The following is a 17,197-nucleotide window of genomic DNA, read 5'->3' on the forward strand; positions in this document are numbered from 1 at the left end:
TAGTACAGACTCAAGTTTGTTAAAGGTCATGGCTCACAGGGGTAGAGTGGGGTCACAATAGGGGATCTAAGTTTTATATGTGAAATATATACAAGGAAAATCTTTTAAAATCTTCTCCTAAAAAACTAGATGCAGAACTAAACCCAAAATCGTAGCTCTTTGAGAAGATATTGGGGCAAGTCAGAGCGCTAGAGCTTCAGATGAACCCCTTATTAAAAATCTTCAATTTACGGCACAGAAACAAAGTGCATGGTTAAGTCCCTCTATCACTGCATTCCTGCATCGCTGTCTCATGAATTTAATATTAAATAATTCCTAACATATTTTCCCACTATACTTGTTTCCAAGCATACTTTCAAATATTCCTTAAACCCACATATAACCTAAAAACTCAGTTTCAAGTGATTTTCTTTGTTGATGTAGCCATGTTAGGTATACGTAGCCAGTCAATGTGAACCCCAGTTCATTTCCATACTCGTACTCATTTTAAAACATAATGTCTGTGTGAACTGATATCCCCACAAATATTTTTAGTGAAATATTTTGGATGAAATCATCCCAGTTGGGTTAAATACTTATTATTCAAAAACTGTAGGTTTGAATATTGAACTAATCTCACAGCTTTCTTAAGTTTGGTCCCCATCCACTCTAGTCTGTTTTTACGCTTAACTATTGAAATGGAGTGTAAGGGATCAGACTAGGCTTTAATAGCATTATCAATTTTCAAAAGCTTTAGAAAAATTATACAATTTTAGGTCACTTGAGTAAACTCAGATGACATATTGCTATTGGTCTGCGTCTGTTGTAGTCCGTCGATGTTAACAATTGAATATTTTTAACTAAATTCTATAAGTGAAAGGTGAAGATAACGAACAGCGATCAATCTACGATTCGAATAACATAATTCTTTTCAAATTTAGTATGAAGCACACAAATTTACATTAAAACTTCCTGACATAGTGCATATTCAAGTTTGTTAAAATCATTTCCCGGGAGGTATGGTGTGGTAACAATAGGGGATCAAAGTTTTATATGCTGATATATTTAAAGGAAAAATCTTTAAAGATATCTCTTGAACTATTTAAGCTAGAGCTTTCATATCTTGTATATACAATTTTTATGGCAAAACAAATCTGACCTATTCAGTGTGTCCTGAACTACATTGTGTTTAAGGTAAAACTTATACGGTACCAATTTTGATCCACCAGATGCGCATTTCGACAAATAATGTCTCTTCAGTGGTTGGCGTGGGTTCGAATCCTGCTTGCACCGGTAAGTGAGAAAGTTTCCCAGTTTACTCTCGGAAGGTCAGTGGTCTCTTCCCAGGTACATTGTATCTGGGTTCTCTCTTCCACCAATAAAAACTGGGCACCAACAGATAACTGAAAAATTGTTGAGTGTGGCGGAAAACAGCTAAAACAATCAATCATATTATGTTCTTTGACCTTGTGACCCTGAACTCTGAGTTTGACCTACTTTTAAGAAAGTATAACTTATTAAGTATATCCAGGACTATTTTAGATAGGACTTTCATGTATTGTATATAGATTACTTATGGCAAGGTCTTTCATATCATTCCAAGACCTATGACTTCATACCTTGGTCTTATCCAGAACAGCAATATCATGCTTGTCATATCTTTGTGTTATATGATTTCATTTTAGTAATGTTGTGTTCTTTAGAGGTAGGTTTGGGTCACATTATTCATGAGAATAAAGATTGATAAAATAGCATTTTAAAATCAAAACAGCAGGGCCAAGGTGACTCAGGTGAGCGATGTGGCCCCTGGGCCTCTTGTTGATTTTGATATTTGTACAGATATCGTTTGTATGAGAAATGGAACTCTTTTTTTCTTCTTTTACAAATACATGTATTATCATATGGATCCATCTGTGTTGATTATTTAATCAAAGGACTACATTCAATGTATTAAATGCAAATTTATTGATATGTCTGTGGTTGAATTACTCATGTATGCATACATTTTTTGGCACATGCAATTACATATATAATATATATATATATATATATATATATATATATATATACTAATTGTACATATAACATCTCCTGTAATATAATAAAATATATGACTGAGAATAAAAGACCTGCTGTTTTCATTGCTACCATGGAACATTAAAAGATTAGAATAGTTCAAATATCTTAATGAATTCTGTAATATATGAATTTGATATTTGTATACAATTGCCTCACTGGTGTTCAATGTGAACTTTGGTTTATCATTTCAGTTTGCTCTTTATATCAAATCAAAATTTAAGACAAATAAGGAATTATTTCCGAAATTGGTTAATATGGTACATTGTAGTAAAATAATCAAGAGTTTATTCATATGAGATAGCTAAATTCCACATGGATAACCAGTGACTGATTCTTAATTGTCAACATTTTCACCAAACAGTTTAGAAATTACCCCGGTACATACTATTGGGGGATTATAAAATTCCTTAAAAAGTGACATATTTTTAAATATCACCTTTTCAAGGAGAAAAATCCCTTTAAGTATATGAATCCTATGAAGAAATTAAAAGAGAGGTGGCTATAGGTATATGCAACCCACCTGATCTTTATTTTTCTGCAACATATTCAAGTGTGTCTTTATCACTTGTATGGTTAGATTCATTTGTGGCAAGAGCTGTTATGATGTCTCGAGTCAGAAAGCACCAGAATCCACTAGGAATAGTTTTAGATCTATGGAGCGCCAAATTAACAAACTCAAATATTTGAAGATATCTTTAATTATTTGAAGATATTATCAATTCATTTCATGCACGCAATCAAAGATCTCTTCAAATAATTAATATCTTCAATTCTGCATTATATATATATTGCGAGCATGAATTGAATTATTGATATCTTTATTTATTCTGCTGAATTGATGCACGCAATAATTTAATTGTTGCTCTCCTCAAATGAATTATAATTTAATGATACCAACAATAGAATTAATGCATGCTACAATTCAATTGAAGAGAGCAATAATTCATTAATGCTAACATCGCTTAATGTGCACAATAATTGAATTATTGCTCTCTTCTATTGAATTAATGATATCATTAATTAAATTGATGCGTGGAATAATTATTTTAGAGAGATTACCTAATTGAAATATAATCTTAAATTCAAGATATCCACAATTGAATGATTTCTTTAATTGAATTGTTGCTCTTTTAAAAAAAAAAATGATGCGCGCATTAATTGCTTATGAAATACCCTTGTATATATAATTAAAAAGATGATCCATTGAATTAAAAGAGATAATCAAGTCATTCATACAGAGCTCTAAATTAATTTTTGCGAGCAATATTTCCACCACATGGATGTGCGCATCAATTGAATTAATGAGAGCGATAATTGATTTGATGCGCGTATATTATTGGACTTCAATTTGAGCTTATGTAAAACTTTAATAAGATTTTAAAAATCAACCTGGTGAATTTGTATTATAAAGGTCATGAGAGGACACGTCCAGTTTTTGAACAAAAACAGAAGGTAATATATTCCCTTGAATTTGCAATTGGTCATCTCTGTCCTCAGATCGGCAGGGAAAGAACTGGGGGTCCAAATCACTTTTATGAGGGAGATTATTTCTCATTCGAAGGCGCGAATTGCAAATGTTCAGGGAATGTTTTAAATCTCTACTTGCCTTTCGAGACTGGACTAAGTTCATCAATAAAATTTACAAATATGTAACTTGAATTTTACCTTTCGTTATAATAGTTCAATTTATGCGCAATGTACCAGGTTCAATTGTCGGTGTGTTTCAGACGTGGTTAATGAGGGGGGGGGGTTTCCAACACGTAACACGTTTAGGGAAGGGCGTAATGAGTGCCAAAGGCACGAAATCTCTAAACAAAAATATCTAAGATGAAGCAAAATCGTGATTTTTGGGGGTTCTCTATTACAATTTTGTCCTCATATTTCAAGGTGAGATGATAGTCAAAATTGACATAATGTGCATGTACATATCATAAACATGTAGATATTTTTGTAACAGTATATAAAGGAACCGGGAACAAATCCTGATTCTGAAGTTATCTTATATAAACTGGTGTTATAAACCGGATTTTCAAAGAATTTATGGTTTTTGCAACGTTTGATTAAAGTTTTCTGTAAGGTCACATCTATGTAGTTACATATATAAACAGAATGTTCATGAAAATGTTCCCTTTTAGAGTGGAATTAAGATATCGTGTAACATTTCTTTACAAAGATATCTAATTTTTATTCATGTCAAAAGTCAACAAAAACTTAAAGTGATACAAAAAATGTATATAATTATGAATACTTGTTTTAGATCCTTTAGGCACTGTATTACAGAATTTTGATTTTATTTATCATACTTTTTGGTCGAATTACTACAGAGTCTGGCCCGTACAGCATGCATTGGCAAACGAGGGAGTCTATAATCATAGAAGTATATATATATATAATAATGATGATTATCATAAGTTATTATTACATTAAAAGTCATCATTATGGACACTACTACCCCTCCCCCCGACCGGTCGCGGTAGCTCATTGGTAGAGAGTTCGCTTCGTAACCGGGAGGTCGTGAGTTAAAGCATCGTTCATGCGTCAAACCTAAGACGTTAAAATTGTTAGTGTTAATTGCTCCTTCACCAAACGCTCGACATTTAGAAGTGAGAATCACGGATCTTTTGGATGTGACCTTATAAACGTATATCCCTTGTCGTACATGTAGTAGGTGTTGGCACGATATTTCAAAGAACCCTCACTGCTACGACCCTGAACCCTATGGATACATTGGATAGGTCTAAATTCGTGGTACTCCGCTTAAAGCTGGTTACGTCTCAATATGAATAAAATATTCTCGACGGGACGTAAAATATATAATCAATCATCCAATCAATACTACCCCCCCCCTTTATTTTTGATTTTCTTGCGGCGATAATTTCAACGAAATGTGTGGATTCCCTGTCTATCCCATCCCAATTTCGATTTATGTCATCGTTTCACGCTTTTTTGTAAGCTTTAGAGATTTGGCCTTATTTATTTAGCGTGGTGAGAATGATTGTTTGGATGTTTCAGAGTATTTGATTGCCCGTGTGTTTAGTGTTTAGCTGGCTGCGTGTATCAGAGTATTTAATTGACCATGTGCGTCAGAGTGTTCAATTACACGTGTGTGTCAGAGTATTCATTTGCCCGTGTGTGCCAGAGTGTTCAATTGCCTGTGTGTAAAGGAAATTGTTCAATTGACCGTGTGTAAAGGAATGTGTTCAATTGCCTGTGTGTAAAGGACATTGTTCAATTGCCTGTGTGTAAAGGAAAGTGTTCAATTGCCCGTGTGTAAAGGAAAGTGTTCAATTGCCCGTGTGTAAAGGAAAGTGTTCAATTGCCCGTGTGTAAAGGAAAGTGTTCAATTGCCTGTGTGTAAAGGAAAGTGTTCAATTGACCGTGTGTAAAGGAAAGTGTTCACTTGATAAGCAAAAATTCAAGGAGTGAATAAAACGATATTTCACAAATTTTGACCGCAGCAATGTCTTCTATGTTGTTTTTAGTACCAAATAGTAAATTTTCGTACTAAAATACCAATAACTGTAGAAGTGTTCAGTTGCAGGTGGGAAGTTAAGGTGTTCATTTGACACGCGTTACACGTGTGTGTGTGTGTGTGTGTGTGTGTGTGTGTGTGTGTGTGTGTGTGTGTTAGATACATCATAGGGGGTGGGTGTGGGTGTGTGTTAGATACATCATAGGGGGAGGGGAGGGTGTGTGTGTGTCTGTTATATATGTGATAGGGGGAGGGGAGGGTGTGTGTGTGTTAAATACATCATAGGGGGAGGGGAGGGTGTGTGTGTGTTAGATACATCATAGGGGGAGGGGAGGGTGTGTGTGTTTGTTAGATACATCAACTTCTTACCTTTAAAATGATCATTTTTATGCCCCCGAGATCGAAGATCAAGGGGCATATTGTTTTTGTCCTATCTGTCATTCTGTAAATCTGTCATTCTGTCTGAAACTCTAACCTTGCTAATAACGTTTGAACAGTAAGTGATAGAGCTTTGATATTTCACATGAGTATTCCTTGTGACAAGACCTTTCCGTGGGTACCAACATTTTTTACCCTTGACCTTGGAATTTGACCTACTTTTTGAAAACTTTAACCTTGCTAATACCCTTTGAAGAGTAAGTGTTAAAGCTTTGATATTTCACATGAGTATTCTTTGTGACAAGACCTTTCCGTGGGTACCAACATTTTTGACCCCGTGACCTTGACCTTGGAGTTTGACCTACTTTTTGACAACTTTAACCTTGCTAATAACTTTTGAACAATAAGTGATAGAGCTTTGATATATCAGATGAGTATGGATTGTGACAATACCTTTCCGTTGGTATTGAACCTTTTAACCTTGACTTTTGACCTACTTTTATTTATTTTTTTACATTGGTCATAAGTTCTAAATGGTAAATATTAGAGCTTTCATATTGTACATGAGCCATTCTTTTGACACGAACTTTCTACTGGTACCAACATATTTTCCCTTGTGACCTTGGCCATCTTCGGAATTGGCCATTATCGGGGGCATTTATGTTTCACAAACACATCTTGTTTATACTGATAATGTATGCCTCAAGATAACATTAGAGATTCTAAATGATTTTTCATAATTTCTATCACTATCATACATAATTCGTAAGAGGGGCAGAAAACAATCACTTATCGTAAAGAGTTCGTTAGAAGGGCAGAAAACAATCACTCATCACAAACTGCAGAAAACAATCACTTATCACAAAGAGTTCGTTAGAAGGGCAAAAAACAATCACTTATCACAAAGAGTTCGTTAGAGAGGCAGAAAACAATCACTTATCACACAGTTCGTTAGAGGGGCAGAAAACAATCACTTATCACAAAGAGTTGTTTAGAGGTGCAGAAAACAATCACTTATTGTACAGAGTTCTTTAGAGGGGCAGAAAACAATCACTTATTATACAGAGTTCTTTAGAGAGGCAGAAAACAATCACTTATTATACAGAGTTCTTTAGAGAGGCAGAAAACAATCACTTATTATACAGAATTCTTTAGAGAGGCAGAAAACAAACACTTATTATACAGAGTTTTTTAGAGGTGCAGAAAACAATCATTTATTAAACAGGGTTATTTAGAGGGGCAGAAAGCAATCACTTATTATTATAGGATTAAACATTCTTTTTGAAGAATTTATCGATGTGTAAACTCCGGACATTCTACTCAGAAACTGAATAAAAGTGCGAAGCACTTTTATGTTAAGTTTGTGAGTAAAATGACCGGAGTTTACAATTCGATAAATTCTTCAAAAAGAATGTTTGATGCTTATAATTCCAATTCATTCACTTCACTAACAATTGCAAAAATTTGAATAGTTTCCCCGCATTATGTTATATGTTTTTAGGCGTGTATGAATACATCGCGTTTTCGGTTTTATTGATGTATAAAGTCTTGTTCAGCTTTATTTTTGTCCAATCAAAACACTTGTAATAAATACCATTGGAATTATACAGAGTTCTTTAGAGGGGCAGAAAACAATTACTTATTATACAGAGTTCTTTAGAGAGGCAGGAAACAATCACTTATCACACAGAGTTCGTTAGAGGGACAGAAAACAATCACTTATTATACAGAGTTCTTTGGAGGGACAGAAAACAATCACTTATTATACAGAGTTCTTTGGAGGGACAGAAAACAATCAATTATTATACAGAGTTCTTTAGAGAGGCAGAAAACAATCATTTATTATACAGAGTTCTTGGGAGGGACAGAAAACAATCACTTATTATACAGAGTTCTTTAGAGGGGCAGAAAACAATTACTTATCATACAGAGTTCTTTAGAGAGGCAGAAAACAATCACTTATTATACAGAGTTCTTTAGAGAGGCAGAAAACAATCACTTATTATACAAAGTTCTTTAGAGAGGCAGAAAACGTTTACTTATTATACAGAGTTCTTTAGAGGGGCAGAAAACAATCACTTATTATACAGATTTATTTAGAGAGGCAGAAAACAATCACTTATTATACATATTTCTTTAGAGGGACAGAAAACAATCACTTATTATACAGAGTGCTTTAGAGGGGCAGAAAACAAGCACTTATTATACAGAGTTCTTTAGAGAGGCAGAAAACAATCACTTGTCACAAAGAGTTCTTTAGAGGGGCATAAAACAATCACTTATTGTACAGAGTTCTTTAGAGGGGCAGAAAACAATTACTTATTATACAGAGTTCTTTAGAGGGGCAGAAAACAATCACTTATTATACAGAGTTATTTAGAGGGGCAGAAAACAATCACTTATTATACAGAGTTCTTTAGAGGGGCAGAAAACAATCACTTATTATACAGAGTTCTTTAGAGGGGCAGAAAACAATTACTTATTATACAGAGTTCTTTAGAGGGGCAGAAAACAATCACTTATTATACAGAGTTATTTAGAGGGGCAGAAAACGTTTACTTATTATACAGAGTTCTTTAGAGGGACAGAAAACAATCACTTATTATACAGAGTTCTTTAGAGAGGCAGAAAACAATCACTTCTCACGCAGAGTTCTTTAGAGGGGCAGAAAACAATCACTCATTTGAAGTGATTGTAAGACTAGTTTAAGACAAATTTAACAGCTCTGGTGAGGGAGACACAACTTTAACATAGCATGGCAAGGGAGACAAAAAATTAACAGCTCTGGTGAGGGGAGACACAAATTTAACATAGCTTTGGTGAGGGGTACATATTTAACATAGCTCTGGTGAGGGAGACACAAATTTAACATAGCATGGCAAGGGAGACACAAAGTTAACATACCCTGGCAAGGGAGACACAAAGTTAACATACCATGGCAAGAGAGACACAAAGGTAACAACTCTGGTGAGGGAGATACGGGTTTAACATAACTCTGGTGAGGGAAACACATATTTAACATAGATCTGGTGAGGGAGACACAGATTTAACATAGCTCTGGTGAGGGAGACACAGGTTTAACATAACTCTGGTGAGGGAGACACAGGTTTAACATAACTCTGGTGAGGAGAGACACAAATTTAACATAGCTCTGGTGAGGGGGGATGGGGACACAAATTTAACATAGCTCTGGTGAGGGTAGACACAAATTTGACATAACTCTGGTGAGGGAGACATAGATTTAACATAGCTCTGGTGAGGGAGACACAGATTTAACATAGCTCTGATGAGGGAGACACAAATTTAACATAACTCAGGTGAGGGAGACACAGGTTTAACATAACTCTGGTGAGGGAGACACAGATTTAACATAGCTCTGATGAGGGAGACACAAATTTAACATAACTCAGGTGAGGGAGACAGATTTAACATAGCTCTGGTGAGGGGGACAGTTTTAATATAGCTCTTGTGAGGGAGACACAAATTTAACATAGCTCTGATGGGGGGGGGGGGGGGGCACAGAATTAACATTTTGCTTTCTCTTTATGTTTTACGTGCATCTTTTCTGATTTGTAGATTCATAATTACAAAGGTGACCAGATCGCAGGTCTGGTGGGAGGACGCTGAGTCTCTCATTGCCCTGAAGGATCTGCTTAACAAGCTCGGGAGCGAGTCGTTGTGTAGTAAAGAAATCTTCCCCATGGATAGGGTCGGGTAGGTTGTCTGTTTATCAGCTCTTTGTAGTTAGGAAATATTCCCCATGGACGGGGTCGGATAGGTTGTCTGTGTTGTGTTAAACTTTTGATTAGCAGATGACATAGTACGGTATCAATATGCAGATTGGGACTGCAGTTTTCAAATGATATCACGTGGAGTTGTGAAATATTCTTCTAACATTGTGCATCAGAACTGTACAATCATTTATTTACATGTATGTACATTTTCATTAGAGCTTGGTCTACTGACAAATAAACAATTAACATCGCAAGAAAGGGACACAATTTTGTAAAAGCATCCACTTGAAGGAGACGAGTTAATCTAAGTTTCTTCGCTTTCTCTAGGACTGACCTTCGCTCCAACTATCTTGAACACTGGGATAGCTTCAGTAGAGGAGGCGGACCTTGTTCTATTTATAGGAACCAATCCGAAACTGGAGGTCCCGCTTCTGAACACAAGGGTCAGGAAAAGGTTAGTGAGGTGTAACAAAATATCAATGAGGTGTAATGAAAAATGAGTGAGGTGTAACAACAAGGGTCAGGAAAAGGTCAGTGATATACAGAGGTCAAATTTTTGTACAAATCACTGAATGTCGCTTGCTACAATTTTAGATGCTACCTTTACCCTATTGATTGGGGGGAAATCGTGAACGTTTTTTGATATTGGGAATTTTTCAATGTTGAATTCTTCCAGCTTTGAAAAATTACATGCCTATATATAAATGATTGATTGTTGTAACTATCGCTTTGTTTTGCAAACTTGACACAAAATAGTGGACATTACACAGTTCTAACAGGGGTTTCAACATCCTGTTACTGTCTAATCTTTTCATTGACAAAATGTTATTTTCATAAAGTTGGAATAATCATTTAATCAGTGACATCCTTGTTGGATATAGAGTTTATGAATTATGTTTTGTACTTTAGGGGATGATGTAGGTCTGTTTAGAGGGCAATCTAAAGTATGTGTTGTATTTTGTGGGCAATCTAAAGTCTGTGTTGTATTTTAGGGCAGTCTAAAGTCTGTGTTGTATTTTAGGGCAGTCTAAAGTCTGTGTTGTATTTTAGGGCAGTCTAAAGTATGTGTTGTATTTTGTGGGCAGTCTTAAATATGTGTTGTATATTGGGGACATTATAAAGTATGTGTTGTATTTTGTGGGCAATCTCAAGTCTGTGTTGTATTTTGGGGACATTCTAAAGTTTGTGTTGTATTTTGTGGATAGTCTAAAGTATGTGTTGTATTTTGTGTGCAGTCTAAAGTGTGTGTTGTATTTTGTGGGTACTTTATAGTCTTACTGTGTGATTATGAAAGATTTCTGATCGAGTGCAGAAAACAAGTCTTACCGTGTGCCAGATGATATGTCATTATACGAGTTGATTAGAAAAAAAAAATCTGAATTAGATGGACTTATTGTAATACAGCCTCGCTGTAAATGAATTGTCTTAATTTAAACTGTAGTTTATATGGAGCATTTATTTTCCTAGAAACAGACGAAATTTCCATCTCTCACTTTCAGTTTGCAATATTCGCTATAGTTACATCATGTATTACGGAGCACAAGATATTGTCATAGTTTACTTACGTGACTGTGAAAGCTCTACTGTAAATCTGGTTATTTTTTCTGTTGATTAATTTTTAGCATTTTTGCGAGTCAGTTGGATTCGCAAAAATATTTTTCTCAAAAATAACTCTACGTAAAAAATAATAGATCCACCAATTCGATGGTCAGTTGTATTAAACTTTTGAAATAGAATAAATTGATTTTAGCAAATATACACGTTCACGTTTTATCGACTATCCTATAACGTAGATAGTTTGGTATATTGTCAAGCTCGGCATTACTTTAAAAGATAGAAAAAACATACTTAAATTTTGAAATTTAGTTTTCAATGCACCCACGCCTAGCGAGGGTCTTTATCAGTATATAAACAAATGTCTGCTGGTTTGACAGAACTGAATTAATGACATAAATTCGTAAAATAGAATTTATTTGCCACTTTAATTTTAGCTCCAGAATAAATTCGCAAAAATAAGAAACACAAATATATATATATATAGGATTTTTACTCAAATTCGCAAAAATCGACGCAAAAATATCCAGATTTACGGTATTAGGTCACCCGAGTCACAAATCTATGCTTCTAAATCATGATGAAATTGTTACATTCCACACACAAGGATATGACCAGTCGACAGGGGGTGCTTACTCCTCTTAGGCACCTGATTCCACCTCTGGTGCGACCAGGGTTCCCTGTTTGCCCAACTCTTAATTTTGTATCCTTTATAGGAGTTATGAGATTGATCACTGTTTGTTATCTTCACCTTTTCGCACAAGTTTTCTTCAGCTTGACACAGAAGTAAAACAAATCACAGAGTTGATGTTGTGTGATGTTTATTTTTCGAATTATACAAAAATATTGTGGAATTATTAGATTTCATGAGGGCTCGGTTCTCGTGGATTTCATGGGCCCCTATCCACAGCGAAATACACAATTTACACAAAGTTGTAATGAACAGAAAGCATATATACAAAACTACATCCCAACAAAACTGTAAAATCTCAACAATCCAGGAAAATTGAACCCCTTGAATTTATATGATTATACAGTATGTAGGAAAGAAATCAGAACATGTGAAATGTCATTTCTCAAAAATTGAGTTGTTTTAACTGTTGACTCGAGAACTATGTGTAGGAGAATCTTCTTTATTTTGTAGTTGGATTTACAATGACCTTCAAGTTGCCCTCTTTGGGTCAAAGGTAGACTTGACTTACGAATATGATGTGAGTATATTGATATGTATGGGGTCAGTTGTAGAGTACTCATTCAGGTAACCTGTATGTTTCATTACAGTTGTGGAGTACTCATTCAGATAAGCTGTGTGTTTCATTACAGTTGTGGAGTACTCATTCAGATAAGCTGTATGTTTCATTACAGTTGTAGAGTACTCTTTCAGATAAGCTGTGTGTTTCATTACAGTTGTAGAGTACTCATTCAGATAAGCTGTGCGTTTCATTACAGTGTTTATCATCCTCTGGCAGATAACATATATTACCCCGGGAGCAGATAACATATATTACCCCGGGAACAGATACACATATTACCCCGGGAACAGATAACATATATTACCCCGGAAACCCAAAACTGTTGCCAAACGCCCATGATGTATTTTGTAAATCCAACGTTATTAAAGTTTGGGTTGGGGGGTAATTTAAAGTTTGGTGGGTTGGGGGTAATTTCTACGGGTTTTTATTTTTTGTGGTGCATATATAGAGATTTCTGCAAATTTAAATTCTCCATGAGCAAGGTAATGTTAATAACCGTAAAGAATAGTAGCTCTCCAACATTGAAATAAAGTCCTCATAATAAACAATTATGTGTGTGGGGGGGGGGGGGAGTTTAGTGCATATATATCGATTAAATTACAACTGTGTTAACAATGTAAGCCACATTTCATCATACTGAATTTTCACAAACGTACATAAATGCTACATTGATTAAAGGTGGCGTCAACCTTTGTAGATTTTAAATTTCAATATATAAGATGCAGTTAGGGTGAAATTGTCATTAATTTGGTGCTTTGTCATTTGCAGTACCTAGGAGACTCCACTGATGTTCTGAAGAAAATAGCTGATGGATCTCACCTCTTCTGTAAGGTAAGGATCTAGTGAAGATTGCTGAAGGTAAGGACTATTTGAAGATTACTGAAGGTAAGGATGTAGTGAAGATTACTGAAGGTAAGGATGTAGTAAAGATTACTGAAGGTAAGGCTGTAGTGAAGATTACTGAAGGTAAGGATGTAGTGAAAATTGCTGAAGGTAAGGACTGAATGAAGATTGCTGAAGGTAAGGACTGAGTGAAGATTGCTAAAAGTAAGAATTTAGTGAAGATTACTGATGTTTTCATTCTCTCTGTATTAAGATACATGTAATGGTACATTAAACAATTGACAAAATACAATTGACTATACTCACTAATTTAAGAAGAACGTAGAGTTGCTTCCTATCAAACCTTTGGGATGATTTTTAAATGTCCCCGAAATTTGATGAGGCTGCATTATGTCCAAAATTATGTTCATTACCAATTCTACCGCACCAGCCAGCCATCTTGTGGAATGAAGACTGATTCTCTTTATAAACTCTGAACAAAGCGCGGCGCCCAATGGTGGTGGTGGTAAGCTTCACTCTACAGAGGACGGACTCCGCAGCTCTTCATGCGGCGGTGTCCATGATCGCTCAGACAGCTAGGACACAGTCCGGGTGTGGAGATTCGTGGCGAGTCCTCAACATCCTCCACAGGATAAGTGAAGAATTCTAAGTTAGATAATCTGTCACTTATAGAGATGTACAGTCTAGTTATTATCTGTCACTTATAGAGGTGTACAGTCTAGTTACAATCTGTGTCTACATGAAGAATTATCAGTTAGATAATCTGTCACTTATAGAGATATATTATTTTGTTTCCAATATTAATGATATACATATTACTGCAGAATTTGCAGAGAATTAAAAAATGCACATATAATAAACAGATAGAGAAATTGTCTGATGGGAATAATGATCTAAGCTTGTGTTACAAACATTCAAAGATAGTTTTGATTAGACTATCCAGTTAAGACTCCATTTGTCTCTTGGGAGTAATATTTAAGCCATGATGTTTCAGCGGAACATGCAGAGATCATTTTGATAAGAACTTAAAATTGCATCTGTATATTTAAAAAATCAATGAACGAGCATAATGTAAGAAGGCTGTGGGGAGAATTTGTCACTCTTTTAGTTATGAGTATAATGTAAAAAGGCTGTGGGGACAATTTGTCACTCTTTTAGTTATGAGTATAATGTAAGAAGGCTGTGGGGACAATTTGTCACTCTTTTAGTTATTAGTATAATGTAAGAAGGCTGTGGGGAGAATTTGTCACTCTTTTAGTTGTGAGTATTTCTATGTACAACCCACAATAAGTCATTCATACCATGAAGAAGAAATTGTCCAAATACATGTATATGTAATGAAATGAAAATTGGTTTTGAAATGTTTCTGTAGTTATTTGAACAACTCAAGAGATATATTGACAAGTCAAATGCAATGTGGAATAAACACATTACAAGGAACAATCTTAGTTTTACTTCAGACCTTAAGGCAAATATATTCAAACAATCTCTGCACATTTAAAGGTTGACGTGATTTTGTGTCATGTACTTTCATTTGTTTATAATAAGAAATCATTTGATGGGTGTGTCATGCACTTTATTTATTATTTATTGGGGACTCCATATATTTCACTTCAGTAGAATTACATTCATGGTGCATCAAGCTGATCAGGCTTTATTTCTGTAGGATCATTGTTACTCTGGCAAGCATTGTTACCTACAGGCCTCTACTTTTTGTGGTTCATTTTTAAGGTCTTTTACTTGTTACTAATTTTAGGTAGCCAGTCAGGTGGCTGCTCTAGATCTGGGTTATAAGGCAGGCGTGGACTACATCAGGAAGAACCCTCCCCAAGTTATCTTCCTCTTGGGGGCTGACGAGGGCGTCCTTACCCGGGAATACCTCCCCAAGGACTGTTTCATCATCTACCAAGGTAGGTTTGTCTATGGTTGAGAACGGACCACTCTTCACATTGTAACTGACCACTGGTCAACTGGGTGAAGGTCTCTTCGGTAATTTGACAGTGTGAATAAAGGTCCTATATCTGTAAACTGACCACTGGAATAAAAGCCATTTATATAAAATAACCACTGGATAATGTTCCTATTTTTAAAATGACCATTGGAATAAGAGTCATTTTTGTAAATTGACCACTGGCTAATGGTTCTGTCTGTAAACTGACCACTATCCTAAGCATTGTGTGATCATGTTTCTGTCAAAATTTACGCAAGTACGTAGTATAGATGGAAATATTAACTGTAAGTTTACATCAGGTCACCATGGAGACAAAGGAGCCGCCATGGCTGACGTTGTTTTCCCCGGAGCACCTTACACAGAAAAAGATGCGACATACGTCAACACAGAGGGCCGTGCCCAGCAGACCAGACTCGCTATGTCGCCCCGGGGCATGGTGAGGGAAGACTGGAAAACCATCCGAGCTCTGTCTGAGGTATGGAGTCTCTCTATATGTTTTACGACCTTTACACCCCCTCCCCCCAGAACTCAGTGCATGTAATATTTCTGTAATACCAGTACTCAGCTGATCCTTCAAGCCCAGAGACCTTTAATGATAAACGTCTGTATCCCTGTAGGTCCTGGACCATCCCCTGCCGTACGACACTCTGAATGAGGTCAGCAGCCGTCTGGAAGATGTGGGGCAGAATCTCGCTCGATACGGAGAGGCAGAGGAGGCTAATCATTTTAAACAGGCAAACAAACTAGCTAAGGTGAGCTGTCCTAACTCTGTAATAAATAGTAGCTTATACAAACAAACTAGCTAAGGTGAGCTTAACAGTAGAAGCTTATACATATTAATATATTGGCTATTCCTTAGTTCACCTGTCAAGTTCTATTTTTAGCTCACCTGAACTGAAGGCTCAGGTGAGATTTTCAGATCAAAACTTGTCCATTCTGTCATTGTTGGTGTTGTCAACATTTTACACGTTCACACGACTCCAGGGCAGGACCGAACTTGGTACATGTATATAGTGTTTATGTGTAAAAAGTCTAAATTACATGTTTGTTAGTGCTGTCGATACTAACTGGATATTTAGAAGGAACGGGTAGCCTTTTTCCAACATTGTGAATTTCAAGATCCCAGGGGTAGGAAATTTGGGTCCAGGGTAGAGCCAAAATTATCATAGTGATTATTGTGTTTTTAATTTCAAAGATTTCTTCTTTTAAATTAATTTTGCTGATGCTGTATATAAATTAAATGCATGTTCAGATGCACCAAAATTATGAATTTCGCTATGCCATAGTTCTGATTGATTGATTGATTGTATAGTGTTTAATGTCTCGCTGGAAAATCTTTTACTCATATGGAGACATCACCATTGCCTGTGAAGTGCTGCAAAATTTAGGCCTATGCTCAGTGCTTATGGTCATTGAGCAGGGAGGGATCTTTATCGTGCCACACCTGCTGTGACATGGGGCCTTGGTTTATGGTCTCATCTTAAAGACCGCCCAAATTAGTTGCCTCTTACGACAAGTAAGGGGTACTGAGGACATATTCTAACCCAGACCAGACTCTAGAGGAGGTCCAAAATTGTCAAATATGATTAATATACATATATTATGTAAAGTTAAGTCAGTATGGACATGTTCGGTGGTTAATTCGTTGATTGGATATTATTTTACGTCTCTCTCGAGAATATTTCACTCATATGGAGACGTCACCATTGCCTGTGAAGTGCTGCAAAATTTTGGTCTATGCTCAGCGCTTATGGCCATTGAGCAGGGAGGGATCTTTATCGTGCCACACCTGCTGCGACACATGACATCGGTTTTTGCGGTCTCATCCGAAGGACTGCCCCTTTTAGTCGCCTCTTACGACAATCAAGGGGGTACTGAGGACTTATTCTAACCCGGATCCCTATGGGATGGTTCGGTGGTTGAAGAACGCATCTTGTTTTATACTGCTGATTCA

The 17,197-nt window shown here is 36.0% G+C and overlaps 1 pseudogene; it reads left to right on the forward strand.

Annotated features, from left to right (window-relative positions):
* The window catches only part of LOC125677727 (NADH-ubiquinone oxidoreductase 75 kDa subunit, mitochondrial-like), a 50,199-nt pseudogene that overhangs the window by 30,986 nt on the left and 2,016 nt on the right, over positions 1-17,197 (forward strand).

Source organism: Ostrea edulis, chromosome 3, assembly GCF_947568905.1.
Source record: "Ostrea edulis chromosome 3, xbOstEdul1.1, whole genome shotgun sequence".
Classification (NCBI taxonomy): Eukaryota; Metazoa; Mollusca; class Bivalvia; order Ostreida; family Ostreidae; genus Ostrea; species Ostrea edulis.